Source organism: Saimiri boliviensis, chromosome 2 (assembly GCF_048565385.1).
Source record: "Saimiri boliviensis isolate mSaiBol1 chromosome 2, mSaiBol1.pri, whole genome shotgun sequence".
NCBI classification, from domain to species: Eukaryota; Metazoa; Chordata; class Mammalia; order Primates; family Cebidae; genus Saimiri; species Saimiri boliviensis.
Window position 1 is genome coordinate 9,652,105 of NC_133450.1, and position 26,851 is coordinate 9,678,955.

At 43.0% G+C, this 26,851-nt stretch overlaps 1 pseudogene; it reads right to left on the reverse strand.

The window, feature by feature from the left end:
• Positions 1-4,477: 4,477 nt before the first annotated feature.
• The window catches only part of LOC141582136 (cysteine--tRNA ligase, cytoplasmic-like), a 45,321-nt pseudogene continuing 22,947 nt past the window's right edge, over positions 4,478-26,851 (reverse strand).

Below are 26,851 nucleotides of genomic sequence, written 5' to 3' on the forward strand. Positions count from 1 at the left end.
TGCCTGAGAATGAAGCCAGGACAGAGAACCAGCGAGCCTCCAGGTGATCGCCTCGTGTCCTGGGAGTCCTGATGAATACAACGCAGTGAGGACTCCAACAGATACTTAGAACTTACTGTTTACCGGGGACTATACATTATTTGTCTTGTGTTTCATCATAACCCTATCTAATAATCATTATTACCCACATTTCCAAGATTGAACCCTTATGAGTGCTCGATCAATACTGACTGCTTCATGCCAGACACAACTATAAATGCTTTATAAAAATCAAACTAGTGTTTCCCCGATTTCCCTGATAATACCTGGGGCCTGTCAGGTTGCCAGGCCTCGCCCCTGGGAATTCTAGTTCAGTAGCTCTGGACTAGGGCCCAAGAATTCGTAATTTTTCTTTCTTTTTTTTTTTTTTTTTTTTTTTTTTGGATAGATTCTCGCTCTGTCGCCAGGCCGAAGTGCAGTGGTGCAATCTCGACTCACTGCAACCTCGGACTCCCTGGTTCAAGCGATTCTTCGGCCTCAGCCTCCCGAGTACCTGGGATTACAGGCACACGCCACCATGTCCAGCTAATTTTTATATTTTTAGTAGAGATGGGGTTTCACCATGTTAGCCAGGATGGTCTCAATCTCCTGACCTCATGATCCACTTGCCTCAGCTTCCCAAAGTACTGGGATTACAGGTGTGAACCGCCATGCCCGGCCAGAATTGATAATTTTAACAATACCCAGAGGCTTCTCATCATAGGGAAGTTTGGGAAATGCTGCATTAAACTCAATAACCACAGCAGCCTAGTGAGGAAGATAATACTGACCTGCCCAACATCACAGAGATGGCAAGTGGAATCCAAAACTGGGTCCACATGTCTTTTACACCTCATATAGAAAGGGGTTGATAATAGCTACCTGTGTATCTCACAGGTTATGAGATGACGGAAAGACGGTATGTGAGTCTGTTCTTACCTCACTCAAAAGAAATGCCTGGCCAGGTATGGTGGCTCATGTCTGTAATCCCAATACTTTGGGAGGCTGAGGCAGGCAGATTGCTTGAGCTCAGGAGTTAAGAGACCAGCCTAGGCAAAATGATGAGACCCTGTCTCTATAAAAAATACAAAAATTTGCCAGGCATGCCATGACTGCAGTGAGCTATGATTGCACCACTACACTCCAGCCTGGGCGACAGAGCAAGACTCTACCTCAAAAAAAAAAAGAAAAAAAGAAAAGAAATACCTGAGGCTGGGTTATTTATAAAGAGTTTTAATTGGCTTATGGTTCTGCAGGCTGTACAGGAAGTATGGTCCTGGTATCCGCTCAGCTTCTGGTGAGTCCTCAGGGAGCTTTTACTCATGGTGGAGGTGAAACAGTAACAAGCCCGTCACATGGCAAGTAATGGAGCAAGAGAGAACGGGGAGGTGCCATGCTCTTCTAAACAACCAGTTTTCTTCGTGAACTCAGAGTGAGAGAACTCAGAGTGAGAGAACTCACTCATTACCTTGGGGATGGCACCAAGCCAATCATGAGGGATCTGCCCCCATGACCCAAACACCTCCCATCAGGGTCCACCTCCAACACTGGGGATCACATTTCAGCATGAGATTTGGAGGGATGCATAACCAAACCATACCAGATAGGAAAAAGCAGTGGAAAGCGAAAATTGCTTTTTTTTTTTTTTTTTTTTTTTTTTTTTGAAAAGAAACAGTATGGTAAAGAAGCCCAGGCAACCCGAATATTTTTTGTAACAAGGAGAAAACAAAATTTTAAATGGCCCTTGGTAATTGAGACAAGGAAGTTTTCCTCCCTTCCCTTTAAAAATTTACATTAGCTGAATCCACTCTTTGGTTTTGTGTTTGTTTATAAATGTAAGGGGTACAATTGCAGTTTTGTTACATGGAGGTATTGCACAGTGGTGAAGTCTGGGGCTTTAGGGTAACCATCACTGAATAATATACATTGTATCCATTAAATAATTTCTTCGTATCAACCACCACAGTCCTGATACAGTCCGTGGACTATCTTGGTTGTAAAAAGCAATAGATTTGCCCTCTGGGAGTATCCTAAATCTTGCTGATGGCCTTCTGCAGGTGTTACACATTTTTGGTGAGACGCTCAGGAGTCGGGAGACCTGGATTCTCATCCTAGCTCTGAAAGTGACTGGCTGGGTAATCGCCAAGTCACCTCTGTGTCCTATAAAAACAGTGATGCAGACTAAATGACTTTGACAGTCTTAGTCGATAGTTTGTTGTATTATTTCCCTCATAGCCCTGGGGCTTATAGTCACATCTATTTTGAACACAAAGTAAAGCATTCCCCTGCCAAAACTCTACAGTGGCAGTAGGAAGGGTCAATGAGAAATAGTAGCCTCTCTCGTGAGGCAGAAGTGTTTTGATGGAGAATTTGCAAAATCACTTTCTGAGGTCTCAAAGTGTAGACCAATAGCCTGGTCTATACACACCTACAATTGCCTGGGTAATCCAGCTGGCTCAATAAGGAAGTGGAGGTAAACTAATCTGTATTGAGTGCCCCTTATGTACCCAGAGCTTGACACATGTGATCTCATTTAATTCTCACAGCAGAATTCTACTTGAATAGTTATTATGATTTCTACTTTCCAGATGAAGAAACTGATGTTCAGAGACATTATGTTCAGTTGCTCAAGGTCACAGAGCCAGGAAGGCGCCAGCTGGTATTTGAACCCATAGCTTTCTGGTCTAAAGTATAGAGCTGTTTTCTCAATTTTTAGGTCTTGTGCAGCCTACAACGAACTGCAGCGAGATTCATCTCACCCAAATCTTGGCTTGATTACTTTCACACCTTTTCTCAAGAATCCAGCTCTCAGGCCCAGCATGGTCCACCCACTCATTTCTGCAGTTCTCCAGACTTCCAAGCCTGTGACAAAACCAGGCTCTCCATAGTCCCTGGGAACAGATGTCTTGCAACGAAAATGTTTCGAACCTCAGGAACGAGGATAATGAATCTCTACTTCTGGAAAGACGAACACTAGATGTTTTGAAAGATTAACAGGAGGCCAGGCACGGTGGCTCACGCCTGTAATCCCAGCACTTTGGGAGGCTGAGCTGGGCGGATCATGAGATCAGGAGTTCGAGACCAGCCTGGCTAACATGGTGAAATCTCATCTTTACCAAAAATACAAAAATTAGCCGGGTGTGATGGTGCATGCCTGTAGTCCCAGCTACTCACAAGGCTGAGGCAGGAGAATTGCTTGAACCCGGAAGGCAGAGGTTGTAGTGAGCCCAGATCACCCCATTGCACTCCAGCCTGGGTGACAGAGCTAGACTCTGTCTCAAAAAAAAAAAAAAAAAAAAAAAAAAAGATAAACAGCAGCTCCTTTCAATGCCTGAAAAATAGGAAGACGCAACCCAGTTGGTGGTACCATCCTAGGCTAGAGCCAGGAAGCCTGTGTGATCTTGGACTAACCACCTCTCTCTGCTCTCCACCTTCCAGAAGTGTCAAGAGATATAGGGCATGCATGCATGCTGATAGGAGTGACCCAGCAGAGAGGGAGGCATTCATGATAAGCGGAGAGAGGGGCAGAAACTTGGAGAAAATCGGAGGCATGAGTTCTAGTACATAAATAGAAGTTTTGCCTTTGGGAAAGGACAGGACACTTCATCCTTCATAACAGGAGAGTAGGAGAAATGCTGCAGGTACAGGCAGGTGGGCAGATTTGGCGGAAGGAAGATGGGAGAGTTTCTGTTGGCTTTTGAAGGAAACGTGAGGCAAGGTCATCAGTGGGAGATGCGGGCACAGAGGGGCAGAGTGGGAGTGGGGAGTCTGAGGAGAGACAGGAGGCATGAGAGTTGTTTTGGGGGCAGGAAAACGACTACACCAGGGAGGAACCGGAGGGCTAAATGCCCACTTATTTGAGACAGGTGAACATGACTGAAGGGAGCCCATCAGCATGGCTCAGTAGCTTGAGTGCAGGCATGGGGGCGGGGGCAGACAGTTGCGTCAACTAGCCAGATGATTCTACTGAGTAAAGCGCAGGCCGTGGAGGACAGGGCATTTAGAAGGCTATAAGGATGGACCGTGCATTCTATGCTGGCTAGGGAGGAAAGTGAGTCAGCACTGAGAGTGAGAAGGTGGAAAAGGTCAACAGATGGAGAGGCGCTGGGGTTGAAGGGTTGCTGGGGTGGGAGCATCGAGGTGGGTGAGTTGAACTGAGTGGAGAATGGTTCGGTGTTGGTGAGAAGGTCAAGGACACGACCATGGAAACAGGTGTCTCCTAGGATAGAGGAGCCGACGTCCGTGGAGACGAGGAGGTTGCAGAATGGAGAGGCTGAGGTATTGGACAGTTCATCCTGGAGATTGTTGGCACTGCTGAGAATGATAATGGGAATAATAATAGAAAAAAAAAAAAAGATAATGAATCAAAGCTAAAGTCCTCACTCAGGTGGAGGCCCGTTGTAGCAATGAAGAGGCACTCATGCCTCTTTGAAGGAGGAGGCAAAGGCCGTGGAAGCAGTCATGCAGAAGGAAGAACAATTCCCCAGTTCCAGGCTCTGGGGTCCAGGAAGGAGGGGCAGCCATCCTCCTCATGAGAAGTCTGCAGGGGGAGGGATCATCAGGCAGGGAACAAGAGAGGAGGTTCATCAGCTGCTTATCAGTGGACCACATGTGGTTCCAGCAGATGGAGAAGAAGAAAAGGGTAGAAAATAGCCCTTATTTTTCCCACTGTAACTTTCACATATTTTCTTAATTAGATTTTAGAGACAGAGTCTTGCTCTGTTGCCCAGGCTATAGTGCAGTGGGGTGATCTTAGGTCACTGCAGCCTCTACCTTCTGGGCAAAAATTATCCTCTCAACTCAGCCTCTCGAGTAACTGCCTGGCTGATTTTTTATTTTAGTTTAGTTTTTGTAGAGACAGAGCAACTAGGTTGCTCAGGCTGGTCTCAAACTCCTGAACTCAAGCAATCCTCCCACCACAGCTTTCCAAAGTGCTCAGATTACAGGCATAAGCCACTGTGTCCAGCCATGGAGCACTTGCAGTGTCGCTAGTGAGACTAAGGAATGGAGCTTTTTTTTTTTTTTTTTTTTTGAGGTGGAGTCTCTCTGTTGCCCAGGTTGGAGTGTAGTGGCACAATCTTGGCTCACTGCAACCTCCGTTGACCTGGGTTCAAGTGATTCTCCTGCCTCAGCCTCCTGAGTAGCTGGGATTACAGGTGTGTACCCACCATGCCTAGCTAATTTTTGTATATTTAGTAGAGACGGGGTTTCATCACCTTAGCCAGGCTGGTTTCAAACTCCTGACCTCAAGTGAAACCCACCTTGGTCTCCCAAAGGGCTGGGATTACAGGCGTGAGTCATTGCACCTGGCCTAGGAATGAAGCTTTTAATTCTATTTAATTAATTTAAGTATAAAGAGACACAGGCAGATATCATAATGGACAGCCCTGCTCCGGGCTCTGCTCTTCCGGGTCCTGAGCATATATATGGAAGGAAGTACTTTTAAACTGCTGGTGGGGCAGCCTGCAGAGCCAGATCTTTCTGTTCCAGTGCTTCTGGATGTCCACAGAGATACTGGCTGTCTAGGCTTCTGCTTGTCTTCTCTGAGTCTTTGGAGATTGTTGACCTCGCCCTCTGAGGGCTGCCCAACTCCCTGTAACCCCACGCCCTCACTTCTCTGTTCTAACCGGGAACAGATGGTAGTCACTGCCTGTTGTCTCGGATCCACCCACCCCCTCAGACCAGTTCTGGCAGGAAGTTCACTGACTGAGCATCCACTTCCCAGATACATAAGTCAGGTGTCCCCTGTCACCTTTGGCCAGTGTTCCAAACGTCGTCATTACAATTCAGATGGCAGGGGGAACCAGGAGCACTACTGTACCATCTAAGCCCCATCCAGGCTATGCAACAGGTGTTTTGGAGAACTGCAACAAAGGTTCCTCTGTCACCTAAATATAACGGCAGCTCCAGGGCCTCAGGCATTTCGTTCACTCTGCTCTTCTCTGAATGACCCAGGCAAAAATGAGCTGCCTGAGTTGATTGGTCACCAACGCTAGGAAGCCCCCTGATTGGTCAGGTCCCGGCTTGGATGCCAACCCCTGCTTCAATCATCTGGTGAGGGGGCTCCTGCTTTAATTTATAGGCCCTCTCAACTGTGCAGAAAGAACTGCCTGGGCCCACTTTCCCAGAAGAGGCTGTGGGCGTGCTCACCACTTGGAGCTCCACGGATGTCTAAAGCAGCAGAGTGCCTGAGTCTTGCTGCCCACACTTCAGCACCCTAGATCCCCCTGTGGGCCTCAGGCACAGAACCTGTCTTTTCTGGCTTCCTTGAACCCTATTCATAGTCTGCAGGTGCTTACTTGCCTTGACTGGCCTCTGGAAGTCTCTCTGCCTCGATCATTTTGGTTCCTGGCACAGTCCTGACTACTCCTTACCAGCTCCAAGCTGTTGCCATTCAATTCCTTGGAAGGCAAAGCGGGCAGAAATATGGAGTCTTTGCAGTGAGGGGTCTTAAATAAGAGGATAGACCCATGGCTCTGTTGTACATTATGGAGTAAAACTTCTCGACAGATTGGATTTCAGGAAATGGACCACGCTACAGAAAATAGTCAATGAGAGCAAATATACAAAGAAATAGAGAGAGGCCATGTGCAGTGGCTCATGCCTGTAATCCCAGCACTTTGGGAGGTCAAGGTGGGTGCATTACCTGAGGTTGGCATTCCAGACCAGCCTGACCAACATGGAGAAACCCTGTCTCTACTAAAAATACAAATTAGCCGGGCGTGGTGGCACATGCCTGTAATCCCAGCTACTCGGGAGACTGAGGCAGGAGAATTGCTTGAACCTGGGAGGTGGAGGTGGAGGTGAGCTGAGATCATGCCATTGCACTCCAGCCTGGGCGACAAGAGCAAACTTCCGTCCCCCCAAAAACTGTGTATATATATATGTATATACGCGCACACACACACGCACATATATATATATGTGTGTATGTATGTATATATATGTAGAAGTTGGTTACCCCTTCCCAGCTCCCTCCCTGCAGCTCATCCCTAGAAAGCTAGAGAGAGATTTTTTTTTTTTTTGAGACGGAGATCTCACTTTGTCACCAAGGCTGGAGTGCAGTGGCACAATCTTGGCTTACTACAACCTCCACCTCTCAGGTTCAAGCAATTCTCCTGCCTCAGACTCCCAAATGGCCAGGATTACAGACGCACGCCAGCACGCCTAATTTTTTTAAAATATATTTTTAGTAGAAATGGGGTTTCATCACATTGGTCAGCCTGGTCTGGCACTCCTGACCTCAGGTAATCCACCCACCTCGGCCTCCCAAAGCGCTAGGATTACAGGTGTGAGCCACTTCACGCCTGGCCAAGAGCAGGTATTGACCATCATGCCAGCCACTGGAGTAGGTAATGGGTGGGACTACAAAGCTTAAGGAGGCTTGTTTTCTGCTCTGTTTCAAGACAGCAGACTGAAGCATGATTTGGACTTGAGGTGTCCCTTGAGGTTTTATAGTGACAGACAAAATTTTGCCAAATTTGAATAGCAGCCACCAAAAATAAGAATTCTTAAAACTGTCTCTGAATGGAAAGAGGCTTCTAATAATTTAAAATACAGTTTCTGGGGCCAGGCACAGTGGATCATGAGGTCAGGAGTTAAAGACCAACCTGGCCATGATGGTGAAGCCCCGTCTCTACTAAAAATACAAAAAAAATAGCCGGGTGTGGTGGCAAACACCTGTAATCCCAGCTACTTGGGAGGCTGAGGCAAGGAATTGCTTGAACCTGGTAGGGAGAGGTTGCAGTGAGCCGAGTTCGAACGACTGCACTCCAGTCTGGACGACAGAGCGAGACTCCATCTTGGGAAAAAAAAAAAAAAAAAAAAAAAAAAATGCAGTTTCTAGCATTCTAGGAGTCCCTCCGGGGGGAAAAAAAAATGGAGTTTCTAGCTTTCTAGGAGGAAAAAGGTATAGGAAGGGACATTATAATATTTATTGAAAATAACAGAAAACAATTACTATGCACACAAATAGGAATAGTATGTAAAGTTATTGTCATATGAAAAGTTAATATGCTCTAAATCCAATAAGAAGAACAACAGCAGCAACAAGAAGTCAGTTTAAAAACGAGCAAAATATTTGAACAGGCCACAAAAGAAGAGTTCCTGAGAGCTGCCAGCATGGGAATGGGGACTGATCGGAAAGAGGCAGGAGGGAACTGCCTGGGGGGATGGAATTCGTCTATCTCTTAACTGGAGTGTGGATTACACATGTGTATACATTTGTCAAAATTCATAAGCATGTGAAAAAGTGCCCAACATCATGAATCATCAGGGAAATGCAGATTAAACCCACAATGAGTTCTCACTCACCCACTGGGGTGGTGAAAATTAAGGAGGCTGACAACAGCTAAAGTTGGTGAGGATGTGGAGCCCGCAGAGCCCTAGGTACAGCTGGAAAATGGTCCAACCTCTTAGGAAAACATTCTGGCAATTTCTTTTAATTTCATAATTGTATACATATCTTCTGACCCAGCAATTCTTTTTTTCTTTTTTCTTTTTTTTTTTTTGAGACAGAATCTCACTGAGTCACCCAGGCTGGAGTGCAGTGGCATGATCTCAGCTCACTGTAATCTTTGCATGCCCCCCTCCATCTCAACTACCCCTCTGACCCCTGGGACTCTAGCGATCCCCTCATCTTAGCCTCCCAAGCAGCTGTGACCACCACAGGCATGCACCACCACACCCAGCTATTATTTATTTGTAGAGATAGGGTCTCACTATGAGAGAGAGTTAGGCTGCTCTCAACCTCCTGGGCTCAGGTGATCCACCTGCCTTGAGCTCCCAAAGTGCTGGGAATAGGTGTGAGCCACTGTGCCCAGCCAGACCCAGCCATTCTATGCTAAGATATTTACTCAACAAAACTAAAATTCATTCACAAAAAGAGTTGTACTAGAAAGTTTACAGCAACTTTGTTTGTAATAGCCAAAAACTGGAAACAATTCAAATGTCACCATGTTGGCCAGGCTGGTCTTGAACTCCTGACCTCAGGTGATCCACCCGCCTCAGCCTCCCAAGGTGCTGGGATTACAGGCATAAGCCACCGCACCCAGCAAAATTTTGACAAATGCATACACACCTGTAATCCACACTCAAGAGATAGAATAATCCATCTTAAGGCAGTTCCCTCAAGCCTCTCTTCAATCAATCCCCATTCCCATGCTGGCAAATGAAACAAAACAAAAAAACAAAAAAAACAAATTGTGGCGTATCCATACAACGGAAAACTACCCAACAATAAAAATCAGCACCACCCAGAAGAATCTCAGAAACACTATGCTGAGCAAAACCAAGCCAGACACAAAAGCATACATCCATATGATTCTATTTATATAAAATTTAATAACAAGCCCCTGCCAGTATGGGAATGGGGACTGATTTTTGTATTTTTAGTAGAGACAGGGTTTCACCATATTGACCAGGCTGGTCTTGATCTCCTGACCTTGTGATCCACCTGCCTCAGCCTCCTGAAGTGCTGGGATTACAGGTGTGAGCTACTGCACTCGGCTAGGTATTTTTTAAAGTCTAGTTTTAATTATTTTGCCAGTCTATACGGAAAATTGTATTATGTTATCATTGTAATTTGTATTTCTTTGAATACTATTAAATGTAAACATTTATTTTTCCAAATTCTTAGTAGAGATTTATATTTCTTCTCTGAATTATCTGTTTACATCCTTTCTCTATCATTGTGGGGGAGGCTGTTACTACTTTTATATTGATTTGTTGAAGCTTTTTGTAAAATAAGTGTATTAATCTCATGCCTTATGTGTTTGCTACAGCTATGTCTCAGCTTATTGCTTATCTTTTCCATTAAACTTTTGATTTTGAAATAATTATAAACTCACATGTAGTTGTGAGAAATAATACAGAGAGATTCTGCATACCCTTACCCAGTTTCCCCCAATGGTAAGCTCTTGCAAAATGATACTATAGCCTGGGCAAGAGGTTCATACCTGTAATCCCAGCATTTTGGGAGGTTGAGGCAGGCAGATCACCTCAGGTCAGGAGTTCAAGACTAGCCTGGCCAACATGGCGAAACCCTGTCTCTACTAAAAATACAAAAAAATTAGCCAGGCATGGTGGCAGGTACCTGTAATCCCAGCTACTTGGGAGGCTGAGCAGGAGAATCTCTTGAACCCAGAAGGGTGGAGGCTGAAGTGAGCCAAGATCACACCATTGCACTACAGCTTGGGTGATGAGAGAAACTCTGCCTCAAGAAACTAAAAGATTATAGTACAATATCACAGCCAGATTATTGACACTGATAGGGTCAAGATATAAAACATTTCTGTCACCACAAGGACTCCCCATATTGTCTTTCTCATGGCCACACCTACTTCCTTCTAACCCCTAATCCCTCCTTAACTCCTGGCAACCACTAATCTGTCCTCCACTTGTGTAATTTTGTCACTTCAGAAATTTTATATAAATGAAATCAACATTATGTAAACTTCTGGGATTGTCTGTTTGCACTCCGCAGAATTCTCTGGAGGTTCGTCCCAGCCACTGCATGGATCAGTAGCTTGCTCCTTTTTATGTCTGAGTAGTATTCCATGATTTGGATGTACTATAGTTTAACCACTCACCCACTGAAGGACATCTGGGTTGTTTCCAGTTTGGGGGTATTATGAATAAAGCTGCTACAAACATCCATGTACAAGTTTCCATGTAAACATGTTTTCATTTCTGTGGGATAAATACACAGGAGTGCAGTTGCTGGACTGTATGGTAGTTGCATGTTTAGTTTTCAAAAAAGCTGCCAAACTCTTTTCCAGAGTGCCAATGCCATTTTACATTTCCACCAGAATATATGAGTCATCTAGTTTCTCTACATCCTTGCCAGTATATGTTGTTGTCACTATTTTAATTGTTACATTAATTAATTAATTAAAGAGATAAGGTCTTGCTTTGTCACTTATACTGAGATGCAGTGACACAATCATAGCTCGCTGCAGCCTCAAACTCCTGGACTCAAGTAATCTTCCCACCTCGGTCTCCCAAGTAGCCAGAATTACAGGCACATGCCACCAAGCCCAGCAAAATCCTTTTTTCTTTTTCTAGAGGAGTCTTGAACTCCTAGCCTTAAGCAATTCTCCTGCTTCAGCCTCCCAAAGTGTTGGGATTACAGGCATGAACCACTGTGCTCAGACACCATTTTTATTTTAGAACTTTTTTTTTTTTTTTTTTTTTTTTTTTTTGAGACAGAGTCTCGCTCTGTCACTCAGGCTGGACTGCAGTGGCATGGTTTTGGTTCACTGCAACCTCCACCTCCTGGGTTCTAGCGATTCTTCTGCCTCAGTCACCCGAGTAGCTGGGATTACAGGCGTCACTACACACAGCTAACTTATTTTGGCACTTCGAATAGATGTGTGTAATAGCTCATGGTAGATTTAATTTGCATTTCCCTAATGATTAATTTGGAACACTTTTTCACCTTTTCATGTACATATTTACGATCAGTATATCCTCTTTAATGAAACACATCTTTATTTCATTTGTCCATTTTTTGTTTGTTTTTTGAGACAGTCTTGCTCTGTCACCCAGGCTGGAGTACAAAGGTGTGATCTCGGCTCACTGCAAACTCTGCTTCTCAGGCTCAAGCAATCCTCCCACCTGAGCTTCCCTACTGGGACTACAGTCTCATGCCACCACAGCCTTCTCATTTTTTTATTTTTTGTAGAGTTGAGGTTTCACCATGTTGCCCAGGCCAGTCTCAAACTCCTGAGCTCAAGTGATCCACCCACATCGGCCTCCCAAAGTGCTGGGATTACAGACCTGAGTCACCACTCTTGGACCCATTTATTGATTTTCTAATTGGATTATTTTTCTTTTAACCATTGAGTTTTAAGAGTTCTTTATGTTTACTAGATTGTCCTTTGTCGAAGTTGGGGTTTGCAAATATTTTATTCCAATCTGCAGCCTGTCTTTTCATCCTCTTGACAAGGTCTTTTGCAGAGTAAAAGTTTTAAATTTTCATGAAATCTAATTTTTCCATTTTTCCTTTTATGGACGATGCTTTCGATGCCAAGTCCAACAACTCTTTGCTTAGCTGTATATCCAGAAGACTTTATCCTATGCTTTACTTTTCCAAAGGTTTTATAATTTTATATTTTATATTTAAGTTCAAAATCCAAAATGAATTAATTTTTGTATGAAGTAGGAGGTTTCAGTGAGGTTCTTTTTTTTTTTTTTTTTCTTAAGCCTATAGAGGTCCAGTTTCCCCAGCACTGTATTTTGAAAAGACTCTTTTGGTTGGGCGCGGTGGCTCATGCCTGTAATCCCAGCACTTTGGGAGGCTGAGGTGGGTGGATCACCTGAGGTAAGGAGTTTGAGACCAGCCTGCCCAACATGGTGAAACCCCATCTCTATTAAAAATACAAAAAAATTAGCTGGGCATGGTGGCAGGCATCTGTAATCCCAGCTACTTGGGAGGCTGAGGCAGGAGAATTGCTATAACCTGGGAGGTGGAAGTTTCAGTGAGCTGAGATCGCGCCACTGTGCTTCAGCCTGGGCAACAAGAGCAAAACTCCATTCAAAAAAAAAAAAGGCTCTTTTTTCCCCATTGATTTGCTTTTGTATCAAAAAATCAAGTGGGCACGTATGTATGGGTCTATTCTGGGTTAATCTCTGTTGTATTGATCTGTATGTCTATCACTGCACCAATAGCAGACACTCTTGATTACTGTAGCTGTATAATGTCTTGAGATTGGATAGACTGATTGTTCTTACTTTATTCTTTTCAAAACTGTTTTTAGTTATCTAGTTCCTCTGCCTTTCCATATAAATGTTAGAGAAATCTTATCTTTGTCTGCAAAAAATCTTCCTGGAATGTTGGCAGAAATTGCATGAAGCTTATATATCAATTTAGAGACACGCTCGCTGTGTCGTCTCCTAATCCGTTAACACAGTACACCTCCCCTTAGGTCTTCGATTTCTTTCATTAGTGCTTTGTGGCTTTCAGTACACACGTTCTGTGCATGTTTTATTAGATTTATACCTAAGCATTTCATTTTTTGAGTGATTACGGTATCTTATCTTTAATCTTAGTGTTCACATGTTTATTACCAGTACATAAAATTGCAATAGACTTTTCTATCTTGATCTGGTATCATGCGACTTTGCTAAAGTCACTTATTCTAAAAGTTTTTTTGGTAGATTCCTTGGAGTTTTCCATGTACAAAATCATATCATCTGCAATTAGGGGCTGTTTTATTTCTTCCTTCTAATCTTTATGCCTTTAATTTCCTTTCCTTGCCTTAACGCTTCTTCTAGAATTTCCTGTACTGTCTTGAGTAAGAGTGATGAAAGCAAACATCCTTGCTTTGTTCCTAAAATTTGGGGCGAGCATTCGGTCTTTCTCTAGTGAGTATAACGTTAGCTGTAAATTTTTGGTACTCCTATTTTTCCTATTTTTCTAAGAGTCTTGATCAGAAATGAGTATCGAATTGATTTGCAAATGTTGAACTGGTCTTGCATCCTAAAAATAAATCCGACTTTGTTATAATGTATGACTCTTTTTATCTTTTTTTATTTTGAATTTTTTAAGTGTTTTTTCTTTTTCTTTCTTTTTTTTTTTTTTTTTTTTTTTGTGAGACAGAGTCTCACTCTGCTGCCCAGGCTGAAGTGCAGTGGCACAATCTTGGCTCACTACAACCTCAGCCTCATAGGTTCAAGCAATTCTCCCGGCCTCAGCCTCCCATGCAGCTGGGATTACAGGCACCAGCCACCATGCCTGGCCAGTGTTTATATTTTTAGTAGAGATGGAGTTTCACCATGTGACCAGGCTGGTCTTGAATTCCTGACCTTAGGTCATCAGCCCGCCTCAGCCTCTCAAAGTGCTGGGATTACAGATGTGAGCCACCATGCCCAGCCTGATTCTTTTTATATAGTGCCGAGTTTACTTGCTGATATTTTGTTAAGAAATTTTGCATCTATATTCAAGTGAATATTGGTTTGTTGTTTTCTTTGTAATCAGATTTTTTATCTGATTTTGGCATCAGGGTAATGCTAGATTCATAAAATAAATTGGGAAATATTCCTGCTTTTGTTTTATGAAAGACTTTGTTAGAATTGGTGTTAATTCTTTAAATGTTTGGTAGAATTCTCCAGTTAAACCATCTGGGCCTAAAGATTTCTTTTTTGGGAGTTTTAAAGTTATGAACCCAATTTTCTTAATAGATATAGGTCTAATCAAGTTATTTCATATTAGGTGAGTTGTAGCAATTTGTGTCTTTTGAGAAATTGATCTTTTTCATCTAATTTGTCAAATTTACGTGTGTAGAGTTATTCATAGTATTCCTTTTCCTTTTGATCTCTGCAGGGTCTGTGGCAATATCCCCACTTCCATTTCTGATGTTGGTAATTTGTAATTAATGTCTTCTCTCATTTTTTTTGTTCATCTCGCTAGAGTTTTGTTAACTTTATTGATCTTTTTAAGAACCAGTTCTTTGTTTCATCAATTTATCTGTATTTTCTGTTTTCAAGTTCATTAATTTCTCTTCGTGCCTTTATTATTTCCTTCCTTCTTGCTTTGAATGTATTTACTCTTTTTCTGGGTTCTTGAGGTGAGAGCTTAGATTGTTAGCTTGGGGGTTTCTCTCTTGTCTTCAATATTTATTTATTTTTCTTTTTTTTAGAGACAGGGTGGTGGTGGGGGTCTCACCATGTTGCCCAGGCTGGTCCCAAACTCCAGGCCTCAGGCAATCCTCCTGTCTTGGCCTCAGAGTGCTGAGATCACAGGTGTGAGGCATCATGCCTGGCCTTTCTTTCTTTCTTTCTTTCTTTTGAATATTTATTTATTTTTCTTTCTAATAGAGACAGGGGTCTCACCTTCTTTTCTAATGTATGTATTTAGTGCTAAACTTTTCCTCTCAGCACTACTTTAGCTGTCTTCCACAAATTTTCCTCTTCCTTCCTCCCTCCCTTCCTTTCTTTCTTTTATTTTTCTTTCTTTCTTCTTTCTTTCAAACAGGGAGGGTCTCACTTTGACATCTAGGCTGCAGTGCAGTGGTGTGATCTCCACTCACTGCAGCCTCAACATTCTGGGCACAAGCAGTCCTCCTGCCTTAGCCTCACAGGTAGTTAGGACTACAGGCGCTTACCACCGCACCTGGCTAATTTTTGTATTTTTAGTTGAGATGTGGTTTCACTATGTTGCCCAGGCTGGTCTTGAACTCCTGGACTCAAGCAATATGCCTGCCTCGACCTCCCAAAGTGCTGAGATTACAGGTGTGAGCCACCACACTGGGCCACAAATTTTCCTATGCTTTATTTTCATTTTTATTCAGCATTATGTATTTTTAAAAAATTTCTCTTGAGACATTTTTAAACACATAGATTATTTAAGAATGTGTTGTTTTGTTTCTAATTGTTTGATATTTTTACTCTCTTTTTTATCAATGTCTAGTTGGATTCCATTGTGTTCAAAGAATAAACTTTGTATGGTTTTTGTTCTTAAATTTATTGTCATCTTTCTGTCAGCCTTGTCTGGCAGATCCACATATGAGGTACTATAATGGGATTTAAGCCTTGAAATCATGGCATTTGTGATCGGGATTAATGGAAGTTTTTATCTGTTATCCCTTGCTACTTTAAAACAATAAAATAAAAATACTTCTAAGGCTTAAAAGGTAAATATCAAAATATCGAAAGAACAGATGGGTACAGAAACCTCATCAGCTGAATATCTAGGACCACTGCTCTCATATCATTGGTGTATTAATTTGAAATGAAGTTAAAATTCTTGTTCTCTTTTGTTTTAAATAGGAAATACATCCACATGGCTGAAAACCCATATAATATTAGAAAGGTGTATAACAGAACATTTCACTCCCACCCCAACCCCCAATTCCTCTGTTCCCATACCTACCCTTCCTTACAAGTGACACGCTTGCCTCACCTTCTCTGTATTCCTTCTTTCATTCTACAAATATGAATATATTATTCTAAGTTCTCTTCTCTTCTCCTCCCTTTTTAGCTTTTCTTTTCTTTTCTTTTCTTTTTTCTTTTTTTTGAGCCAGAGCCTTGCTCTGTCACCCAGGCTGGCATGCAATGGCGCAATCTCAGCTCACTGCAACCTCCACCTCCCAGGTTCAAGTGATTCTCCTGCCTCAGCCTCCTGAGTAGCTGGGACTACAGGCGCCCACCACCATTCCCGGCTAATTTTTGTATTTTTAGTAGTGACGGGATTTTGCCACTTTGGCCAGGCTGGTCTCAAACTTCTGACCTCAGGTGATCACCTGCCTTGGCCTCCCAAAGTGCTGGGATTACACTCTTTATTTTTTTCACACAAAAGGTAACATAAAGAACATTTAAAACATGGGCTCTGAAGCCAGACTTGACAATGTCAAAACTGCAGTTCTTCCACTCACTAGCTGTGTGTCTTTACAAAAGTTTCATAAACTCTCAGTGTCTCAATTTCCTCATTGGTATTGTGAGGATAATAATAATAGCATCTGTCTCATACGGCTATTTGAGGATTAAATGACCTAATATATGTATGAAGCATTTAGGACAGGGCCTGGCACAGGAGGATCCTTCTGTCTGTGGTGCTGTTATCACAGGGAGGTATAGTCTCATGAGTCTAACAACTGGAGCAAGACTGCCCAAGGCCAAATTCATTGCCTTACCTGTAAAATGTAGATTATAATAGTACTTACCTGGCCATGCACGGTGGTTCATGCCTGTAATCCCAGCATCAAAGTGGGTGGATCACCTGAGGTCAGGAGTTTGAGATCAGCCTGGTTTCAACATGGTGAAACCCTGTCTCTACTAAAAATACAAAAATTTGCTGGGTGTGGTGGCACATGCCTGTAATCTCAGCTACTCGGGAGACTAGGGCAGGAGAATGTCTTGAACCTGGGTGGTGGAGGTTGCAGTGAGTCAAGATTGCGCCATTGCACTCCAGCCTGGGCAACAAAAGCAAAACTCTGTCTCGAAATAATAATAATAATAATAGTACTTATCCTCACAGGGTTGTTGTGGGATTGAAATGATCTCATATATATGTGCTATATATATATAAACTTAGGACAGTGCCTTGCACAGGGTAAGCACTACTGTATTCATCAGATCCAAGATGCCATGGATTCTAAGACACATCATTATTTTATGTACTAAGAAAGAAAACCATTATATTAAAATTATGACCTGCCTTTGACTATAACACATCCTTATTTCAAATATGTTACAAAGTAAAAAAAAATGCACATCTTAGAATTGATGAAGTATGGGATATAAGTGTTAGCTACTCCATTCTCACATTACTTAAAAATATATCTTGGATATTGCTCTGTATAGGTATAAAGAGCGCTTCTCCTTTTTTAAAAAAATGGCTATATAGTAATCCATTGTGTGCATGAGCCATAAATTATTTAACCTGTGTCCTATTAGTTTCCAGTCTGTTGCTGTTACAAACAATACCACGATGAATAACTTTGTAGACATGTCATTTTGCAACTCTGCTGGTGTATCTGCAAGATAAATTCCCAGAATTGTCGTTGCTGGGTCAAAGAGTAAATGTATTTGAAGTTTTGGCAGGTACACTGAGCTCGAGTTTTAACTTGCTCAAGTTTTAACTTGCAAGTCCACTTCAAACTAAGGAAATCATGGATTAAGAATGTTTGGGCTGGGTGCGGTGGCTCATGCCTGTAATCCCAGCACTTTGAGAGGCCAAGACAGATGCATTACCTGACATCAGGAGTTTGAGACCAGCATGGCCAACATGGCGAAATCCCATCTCTGCTAAAAATACAAAAATTAGCTGAACATGGTGGTGTACACCTGTAGTACCAGCTACTCAGGAGGCTGAGGCTGGAGAATCTCTTGAACCTGGGAAGCAGAGGTTGCAGTGAGCAGAGGTCACACCACTGCACTCCAGCCTGGGTTACAGAGTGAGACTCCATCTAAAAAAAACCCAAAAAACAAAAAACAAAACAAAAAAAAGCTTGAGAAGGACGGGCCTGATGAAAAGGAGAACTGAATGAGAAGAATCCCACCGAAAGGTATGGGAGAAAGAACTTCCTCATTCACTGCTGGGGGTCATGTGTATTGGTCAGACTTTTGGAAAAGTTTTTCTTTTTCTTTTGTCAATTTTACTTCTAGAAAGAAATCTTACAAGGCTGGGTGTGGTGGCTCACACCTGTAATCCCAGCACTTTGGGAGGTCAAGGTGGGTGGATCACCTGAAGTCAGGAGTTTGAGACCAGCTCTGGCCAACATGGTGAAACCCTGTCTCTACTAAAAATACAAAAATTAGCCAGACATGGTGGTGGATGCCTATAATCCCAGCTACTTGGGAGGCTGAGTCAGGAGAATCGCTTGAACCCGGGAGGCGGAGGTTGCAGTGAGCTGAGACTGAGACATAGTACTCGAGCCTGGGCAACAAGAGGGAAACTCCATCTCAAAAAAATTTTTAAAAAGCAGTCTTATGGAATACGAGCACAAGCTGCACAATAGTGATAGCAAGCGCTCACTGAGCAGCAGACACAAGGCCAAGCACTTTACAGGAATGAACCCATCCACTTCTAATAACTCTGAGATAGGAGCCACTATCACAGTTTTACAGATATGGAAACTCGAAACACAGACAGGGTAAAGCTAAACATTTGCAGAGATAGGCTTGGACCCAACCAACCTGGTACAAGTCTGTGCCCTTAATTATACAAATACACTATTTTGAAATACAGCAGTAAAATCATCATCATCATCATCATCATCATCATCATCATCATCAACAACAAAAACAAAACAGAGAAGCCTGAATGTCCCAAAGTGAGTTAGTCCACTATGGACCCTCTCCCACACTGTGGAAAATAATGCAACCATGATAAAGAATAAAGTAAATTTTTACATACCAGTATCAACTTATATCGGTAATGTATTGCTTTGTGAAAAACAATACAGGCTGGGTGAGGTGGCTCATGCCTCTCAGCATTTGGGAGGCTGAGTTGGGCTGATCACCTGAGGTCAGGAGTTCGAGACCAGTCTGACCAACATGGAGAAATCCTGTCTCTACTGAAAATACAAAATTAGCCTGGCGTGGTGGCACATGCCTATACAATCAGCTACTTGGGGAGCTGAGGCAGGAGAAACACTGAACCCGGGAGGCAGAGGTTGTGGTGAGCCGAGATCGTGCCATTGCACTTCAGCCTGGGCAACAAGAGTGAGACTCTGTCTCAAAAAAACAAAAACAAAATGGGGCTGCAGGGCAGCTTGAACAGCAGGAGTACATTTCAATATGTGTGTGTATGTGATGTATCAATCACACAGATAGATGGATGGATTAGTAGGTACATAGATAAATAGGTGACATAATATTAGAAGGTCTGAAAGGATAATTAAACAATTAATGAGGCCGGGCGTGGTGGTTCACACCTGTAATCCAAGCACTTTGGAGGCCAAGGCGGGCAGACATGAGGTCAGGAGTTTGAGACCAGCCTGGCCAACATGGAGAAACCTCATCTCTACTAAAAATACAAAAACTCTTTAGGTGTGGTGGTGCAGGCCTGTAATTCCAGCTACTTGGGAGACTGAGGCAGGAGAATTGCTTGAACCTGGGAGGCAGACGGAGGTTGCTGTGAGTTGAGATTGTGCCATTGCACTCCAGTCTGGGCAACAAGAGTGAAACTCCTGCAAGATAGCCCATCTTCCACTCGCGAATGAACCCTGCCCTGCGCACTCATCACCGCTGGGGGTGGTGTGTAATAATCTCCACTGCTTCTGGGGAAGAGAGACCTGTTCTCAAGAAAGAAGGAGCACCACTGAAACATGAAGGATTAATCTTTGGAGAAAACCATTTGAAATCATATTAAGGGAATTTTTAAGGAATCAGTTTCCTACCAGGAAAACTGAGAAGAGAGAGGATAAAGCTTCATCTTCCAATAAAGAACTTCTATGCTGCTGAAGCTGTCAGCAGCAAGCGTCTATTTCAGTACATCTGACCCTCTAAGGACAAAGTTGTTGCACCTTCTAGTTTCAGGCTCTGGATGAAGTTTCCATCTGGGGAATCCTAATTCTCCAAGCCGTTTTTCCTTTTTCTCATCCTTTCCCTACTTTCTGAGGAATTTAGCCTGCCTTCCTCCTTCACCTTAGCATATTTTTGCTCCCATTCTTTTGCTGAGTTTTCTGGAGTGTGGGCCATTTGGAAATCTTTTCTTAGGAAAAAGATTCTTGGTTCTGCCCTCTTGCCTGTTTATCTTAAAATGAGATGTTTGTTGTGTCTTGGAGATCCTGTTTTACCATCCTATTACTCACCTTCCCGTTTATTACTTTTCCCAGGTGTCTTATGGGTACCTGGGAAGGGTTTCTTGATCTGATATGGTTCCTGATCCTGTAAACTCAATTTGTCCAGAGGCCAGAGGAATCTGAAGTCTCTGGCCATCATTGGAGTCCCTAAGTTTTAAGCCATATCTGGGGCTTTACAGCAAAAATCGACAGAATTTGTCATCTCCTTTCAGCTCTTTCCGGCAGTGCTCACTGTCGCTGGTAGGTGTTTGCTCCAGGTGCTTGGTGGGTGTGCTTCTCTTTATTCCTCTCCTTTTCTTTATTTTCCTTAACCAAAACATTGTCTTTTTATTTTTGTAGAGACAGGGTCTCGCTATGGGGCCCAGGGTGGTCTCAAACACCTGGCCTCAAGTGATCCTCCTGCCTTGGCTTCCCGAAATGCTGAGATTGCAGGTGTGAGCTACTGTACCCAGCCAACATTGTCTTGATTTTCTTCTGCTTCATAGAACTATGTGAAACATCTATTCTTTAAAAAATTTGTTCTGCTTTCTTTTAATACAATTTTTTTTCTTTTTTGAGATGGGAGCTCACCATACTGCCCAGGCTGGTTTCAAACTCCTGAGCTCACGCGATATGCTGGCCTCAGCCTCCCAATGTGTTGGGATTACAGGTGTGAGCCACCCTACCTGGCCAAAAAATCTATTCTTCTCAGCTGCTCTTCTCTCACAGTGAAAGAGGGGCAAACGCGGATCTTGGAAGAAGCCTGTTTTCTGGTTTTCTGTCATCTCAAGAAGATACTTGCAGTTGGGGGCTCTCATCAGGCCCTCCTCTGGGCTTGCCACCTCCTCAGCAGGTGGGACATCCTGCTCTGTCCTCCTTCTCCTTTCTCTACAGCCCTGGCATACTCCCGCAAAGCTCCGCCACGCCTTTGCTTGGAAAGTTCCCCATGCAGGCTCTCCTCAGGGTTGTCTTCCTCCCCTGCTAAAAACAGGAACGAAAATGCTACTCCCTGGATTACATCTTTACATAAATATGGAATTTCCCAGTGACATCACTTCCTGGAGCCCCGCGTCTCATTGGTCTCAGGAACCAACCACTTCCCTACTCAATTTTGTCACCTACAAATTATTTGGAAGTCATCTTGTGGCTTTAGTCCCTGATTATTGCTGCTTCTGTTGTTTCACCTCTGGTAGCCTCTTGATGGGTCCATGAGAATGCATCATTAAGACTACTGTGGCCAGGCGTGGTGGCTCACGCCTGTAATACCAGCACTTTGGGAGGCTGAGGTGGGCAGATCATGAGGTCAGGAGTTCAAGACCAGCCTGACCAACATGGTTAAACCCGGTCTCTACTAAAAATACTAAAATTAACCAGGCATGGTGGCACGTGACTGTAATTCCAGCTACTCAGGAGGCTGAGGCAGGAGAAATCGCTTGAACCCAGGAGGCAGTGGTTACAGTGAGCCAAGATTGCGCCATTGTACTCCAGCCTGGGTGGCCACAGAGCGAGACTACATCTCAAAAAAAAAAAAAAAAAAGAAAGAAAGAAAGAAAGACTACTGCAAAGCAGCTTTTTACCCCTCAAAAATGTTTTCCGCTTAGTCCTGTTGAAGGGCAATCAGTCTTCCGTCGTGTTCTTTAGTGAGATATTCTATCTCTCTGTTTCTCTTTCCTGCTCCCCCAAGACTATATATAGGAAATGCATGAAACACAGATTAGAGAATATCTGTGGATCCACCACCCAGCTTAAGAAATAAAGCCTGACTGATACAATTAAAGCTTCTTTATTGCTTTTTTCCTCTTTCGTTGAAGCCTCTTTCTAATTCACAGTTACCATCACTCACACTTCCCCCGGATAACAGTATTCTTATGGTTCATGCATTTTTTCTTATTTAATTTTAATAGTATATGTTATAAATAACTCATATTTTATTTATTTGTTTATTTTGAGACACAACCTTGCTCTGTCGCTCAGCCTGGAGGGCAATGATGTGATCTTGGCTCACTGCAAACTCTGCCTCCTGGGGTCAAATGATTCTCCTGCCTCAGCCTCCTGAGTAGCTGAGACTACAGGCACATGCCACCACACCCTGCTAATTTTTGTACTTTTAGTAGAGATGAGGTTTCACCATGTTAGCCAGGATGATTTCAATCTCCTGATCTTGTGATCTGCCCACCTTGGTCATGCCTGGCCTATTTATTTATTTATTTATTTATTTATTTGTTTATTTATTTATTTATTTTGAGAGACAGAATCTTGCTCTGTCGCCCAGACTGGAGCACACTGGTGCGATCTTGGTCCACTGCTTTCCGAGTTCAAGCAATTCTCCTGCCTCAGCTTCCCAAGTAGCTGGGGCTACAGGTGCGTGCCACTACGCCCGGCTAATTTTTGTATTTTTTGGTAGGGATGGGGTTTCACTGTATGTTGGCCAGGCTGGTCTTGAACTTCGGAGCTCACGTTATCCGCCCATCTTGGCCTCCCAAAGTGCTGGGATTACAGGCGTGAGCCATTGTGCCCAACCATATATTATGATATATGAGATAACTCAGATATTATTTATAAAGAATAAGTAACACAAGGAACTATAATGCAGGTCCACATGTAGAGCATCACCAAGAACTATTTCCCTTAGATTTCCCCTTCTATTCCTTTCTCCTACCCCACCCGACTTCCTAAATTTTTTGAGTTTTTTTCTTTGCTTTTAAACTATATAGCTCTTATATACGTATGCTAAATAGTATATTGTTTAATGTTGCTTGGTTTTGAGCTCTATAAAGATTCTATCCTGGAATTTCTTGAACCCAGAAGGCAGAGGTTGCAGTGAGTAGAGATGGTGCCACTGCACTCCAACAACGACGAAATTCTATCCTGGACTCTCTTTTACCCTCAGCATTGTGATTCTTCCAAGAAGTTGCATGTAGCTGTGTCTTATTTATTTTCATGCCAGTAATATGCTGTAATTTATTTATTCTCTGGTTGATGAACATTTAAGTTGCTTCCATGTTTTTTTTTAAAATTAGAAACATTGCTGCAATAAACAATCTCGTCCATGCTTCCTGATGCACACGTGCAAGAGTTTTGCCAGGTCATACAATGAGGAAGGGGTCTACAATGGTGGTTCTCAAACATTGCTGTCTAGGCCAGGCACTGTGGCTCACGCCTGTAATCCCAGCACTTTGGGAGGCTGAGGCGGGTGGATCACCTCAAGTCAGGGATTGGAGACAAGCCTGGCCAACACAGTGAAATCTTGTCTCTACTAAAAATACAAAAATTAGCCAGGCATGGTGTCACGTGCCTGTAATTCCAGCTACTAAGGAGGCTGAGGCAGGAGAATCGCTTGAACCCAGGAGCTAGAGGTTGCAGTGAACTATTACCATGCCACTGTTTTGAGATGGAGTAAGACTCCATCTCAAACACAAACACAAACACACACACACACACACACACACACACACACACACACCCCTTTTCTATCAGAATCACCTGGGGGCCGGGCACGATAGCTCACACCTGTAATCCCAGCACTTTGGGAGGCCAAGGTGGGCAGATCACAAGGTTCGAGACCAGCCTGAAACATGGTGAAACCCCATCTCTACTAAAAATACAAAAATTAGCCAGGCGTGGTGCCAAGTGCCTGTAATCCCAGCTACTTGAGGGGCTGAGGCAGAATTGCTTGAGCTTGGGAGGCGGAGGTTGTAGTGAGCCAAGATCGTGCCACTGGACTCCAGCTTGGGAGACGGAGTGAGACCCTGACTCAAAAAAACCTAGAATCACCTGGAAGGCCAATAGGGAATACAAAGAGCTCACTGAAGTGGCCCAGGGCCTGGGCCTATTATTGTTTTTAAGCAAGTTTCATAGGCGATTCTGAATCACACCAAAAGTATGAGAACCACTGTCTAGAGTTTGAAAATGTTGGCTTTTACATGAAAAAGACTAATTATTTTGTAAGTGGTTGTACCAATTCACCCTCCCACCGGCGGTGCAGTAAGCTGTTCAGTCACATTCTTTACCACAGTTCTTATTGTGAAACTTTGGTTTCACCAATCTGTTGGATGTAAAATGATATCTCACTGAGGTCTAAATTTACATCTCATTGCCACTAATGACATTTAGCATCCTTTCATATATTCGTGACAATTTCTCTCCTGTAGTGTGTTCATTTCTTACTGCATCTCACTTTTCTAGTGAGGTGTTATTTCTTATCGATCTGTAGGGAGTATTTTTATATTCACTAATTCATTCACTAATGATTGCATTTATTGCAAGTTTTTTTTTTCTTTGTCAGACACACAGTGAATAAAACAAAGATCCCTGCCCTTGCAATGTTTACATTCTAACAGAAGGTGATATACAATAAACATGATACACAAGTAAATCATATACTAACTTAGAAGGGAATACATAATATGGGGAAAGGTGGTGCACACTCTTGGTGTCACTCTGAGCTGTTGGTCTCCACTAATTGCTCTGTTGTTTTTGATGATACCCTAGGGTATAATTGCTCTGTAGTCTGATCCAATTAAAGTTGGGCCCTTTTGCAGTGGCAAGGTGTTGCCAGGTGTTACAGCTTGCTCCTACCCTGAAACGGTGCTTCGTAGCTGTCTCTTACTCTGATTCTCTCTGTTACATTTCTAGCTGGTCTGTAGTTTAGCCCCCTCTTAATTTTTCTCACCAAAATCTGTATCATTTCCCACAATGCCTTTAGGCACAAACTTCCCCAAGTTCCATTCCAAATAAAGTCAGGGAGAGCTGCTGAACTCTGTTCTTCTGGTCCACCTTTCTTCTGAGGAGAACCTCCATATCACTGCCCAGGAGCTGAGGGTGGCCACAGCATTTATTTCTTCTTCTTTTTTTTCTTTTTTAAAGATGGGGTTTCACCATGTTGGTCAGGCTGGTCTTGAACTCCCGACCTTGGATCGGCCCGCCTTGGACTTCAAAGTGCTTGGATTACAGGCGTGAGCCACCGCGCATGGCCAGCATTTACTTCTATATGGATTCCAGTTATTCCATTGTCATTTGTTGAAAAGACTATCCCTTTTACCATTAAATTAATTACCCTTGCACCTTTGTAAAAAAGTCAGTTGCCCATGTAGGTAATTTTATTTCTGAATTCTCTCTCTTTTTTTTTTTTGAGACAGTCTCATTCTGTGCCCAGCTGGAGTGCAGTGACGCTATTCTGGCTCACTGCAACCTCTGCCAACCCAATTTAAGAGATTCTCCTGCCTCATCCTCCCGACTAGCTGGGATTACAGGTACCTTCCACCACAACCAGCTAGTATTTGTAGTTTTAGTAGACATGGGGTTTCAGCATATTGGCCAGGCTGGTCTCGAATTCCTGACCTCAGATGATCCACCTGCCTTGGCCTCCTAAAGTGCTGGAATTACAGGTATGAGCCACCCTGCCCGGCCTATTTCCAAATTCTCTGCCAAGTTCTATTGATTTAAATATCCATCATTAAATCAATATCAATTTTGTTTACTGTAAATTTATAGTGAGATAGTGAGTCAAAATAAGGAAGCGTAGATCCTTGCATTTTGTTCTTTCTTAAAGTTGTTTTGGTTATTTTATGTCCTTTACATATAAATATAAATTTCTTCAAAGGAGCCTGCTGGGATTTAATTGAGTCTATAAATCAATATGGGAAAAATTGGCATCTTAAAAATATAGAGTCTTCGAATCCATGAACATAATATGTTCTCCATTTACTTAAGTGATATGGTTTGGCTATCAGTCCTCTGTAGCTCTTGTTGAATTTTTTTTTTTTTTTAGGCAGAGTCTTGCTCTGTCGCCCAGGTTGGAGTGCATGGCACGATCTCAGCTCACTGCAACCTCTGCCTCCTAAATTCAAGCAATTCTCCTGCCTCAGCCTCCTGAGTAGCTGAAATTACAGGCACCCACCATCATTCCCAGCTAATTTTTATATTTTTGTAGACACAGGGTTTCACCATGTTGGCCAGGCTGGTCTTGAACTCCTGACCTCAGGTGATCCACCTGCCTCAGCCTCCCAAAGTGCTGGGATTACAGGCGTGAGCCACTTCGACAGGCCTCTCAAATTGAATTGTAATCCCCAGTGTTGGAGGTGGGGCCTGGTGGGAGGTGGATCCCTCATGAATGGTTTAGCGCCATTTCCTTGGTGAATGAGTTCACGTAGGATCTGGTTGTTCAAAAGTGTCTAGCACCCCTTCCCTTCTCTATTTTGCCTGCCCTTGCAGATGATACGCTGGCTCCCCATTTGTTTTCTCCGTGATTTTAAGCTTCCTAAGGCCTCCCCAGAAGCCTTAGCAGATGCCTGGGACCATGGTTCCTGTACAGCCTGCAGAACTGTGAGCCAATTAAACCTCTTTTCTTTATAAAATGCCTTTTGGTGTTTCTTTATAGCAATGCAAGAATAGCCTAACACATCAGATCTCTAATTTCTGAGTACATAGGTCATCTTGCACAGTTTTTAATAAATTTATCCCTAGTAGTTCATTTTTTAATGCTATTATAAATAGTATTTATTCTTAATTTCTTTTTCTAGTTATTAGCAAATAACTAGAAATACTAGCAAATAACTAGCAAATACCAGCAGGTATTTAAAAAAGTACTGCCTGGGCAGGGTGCGGTG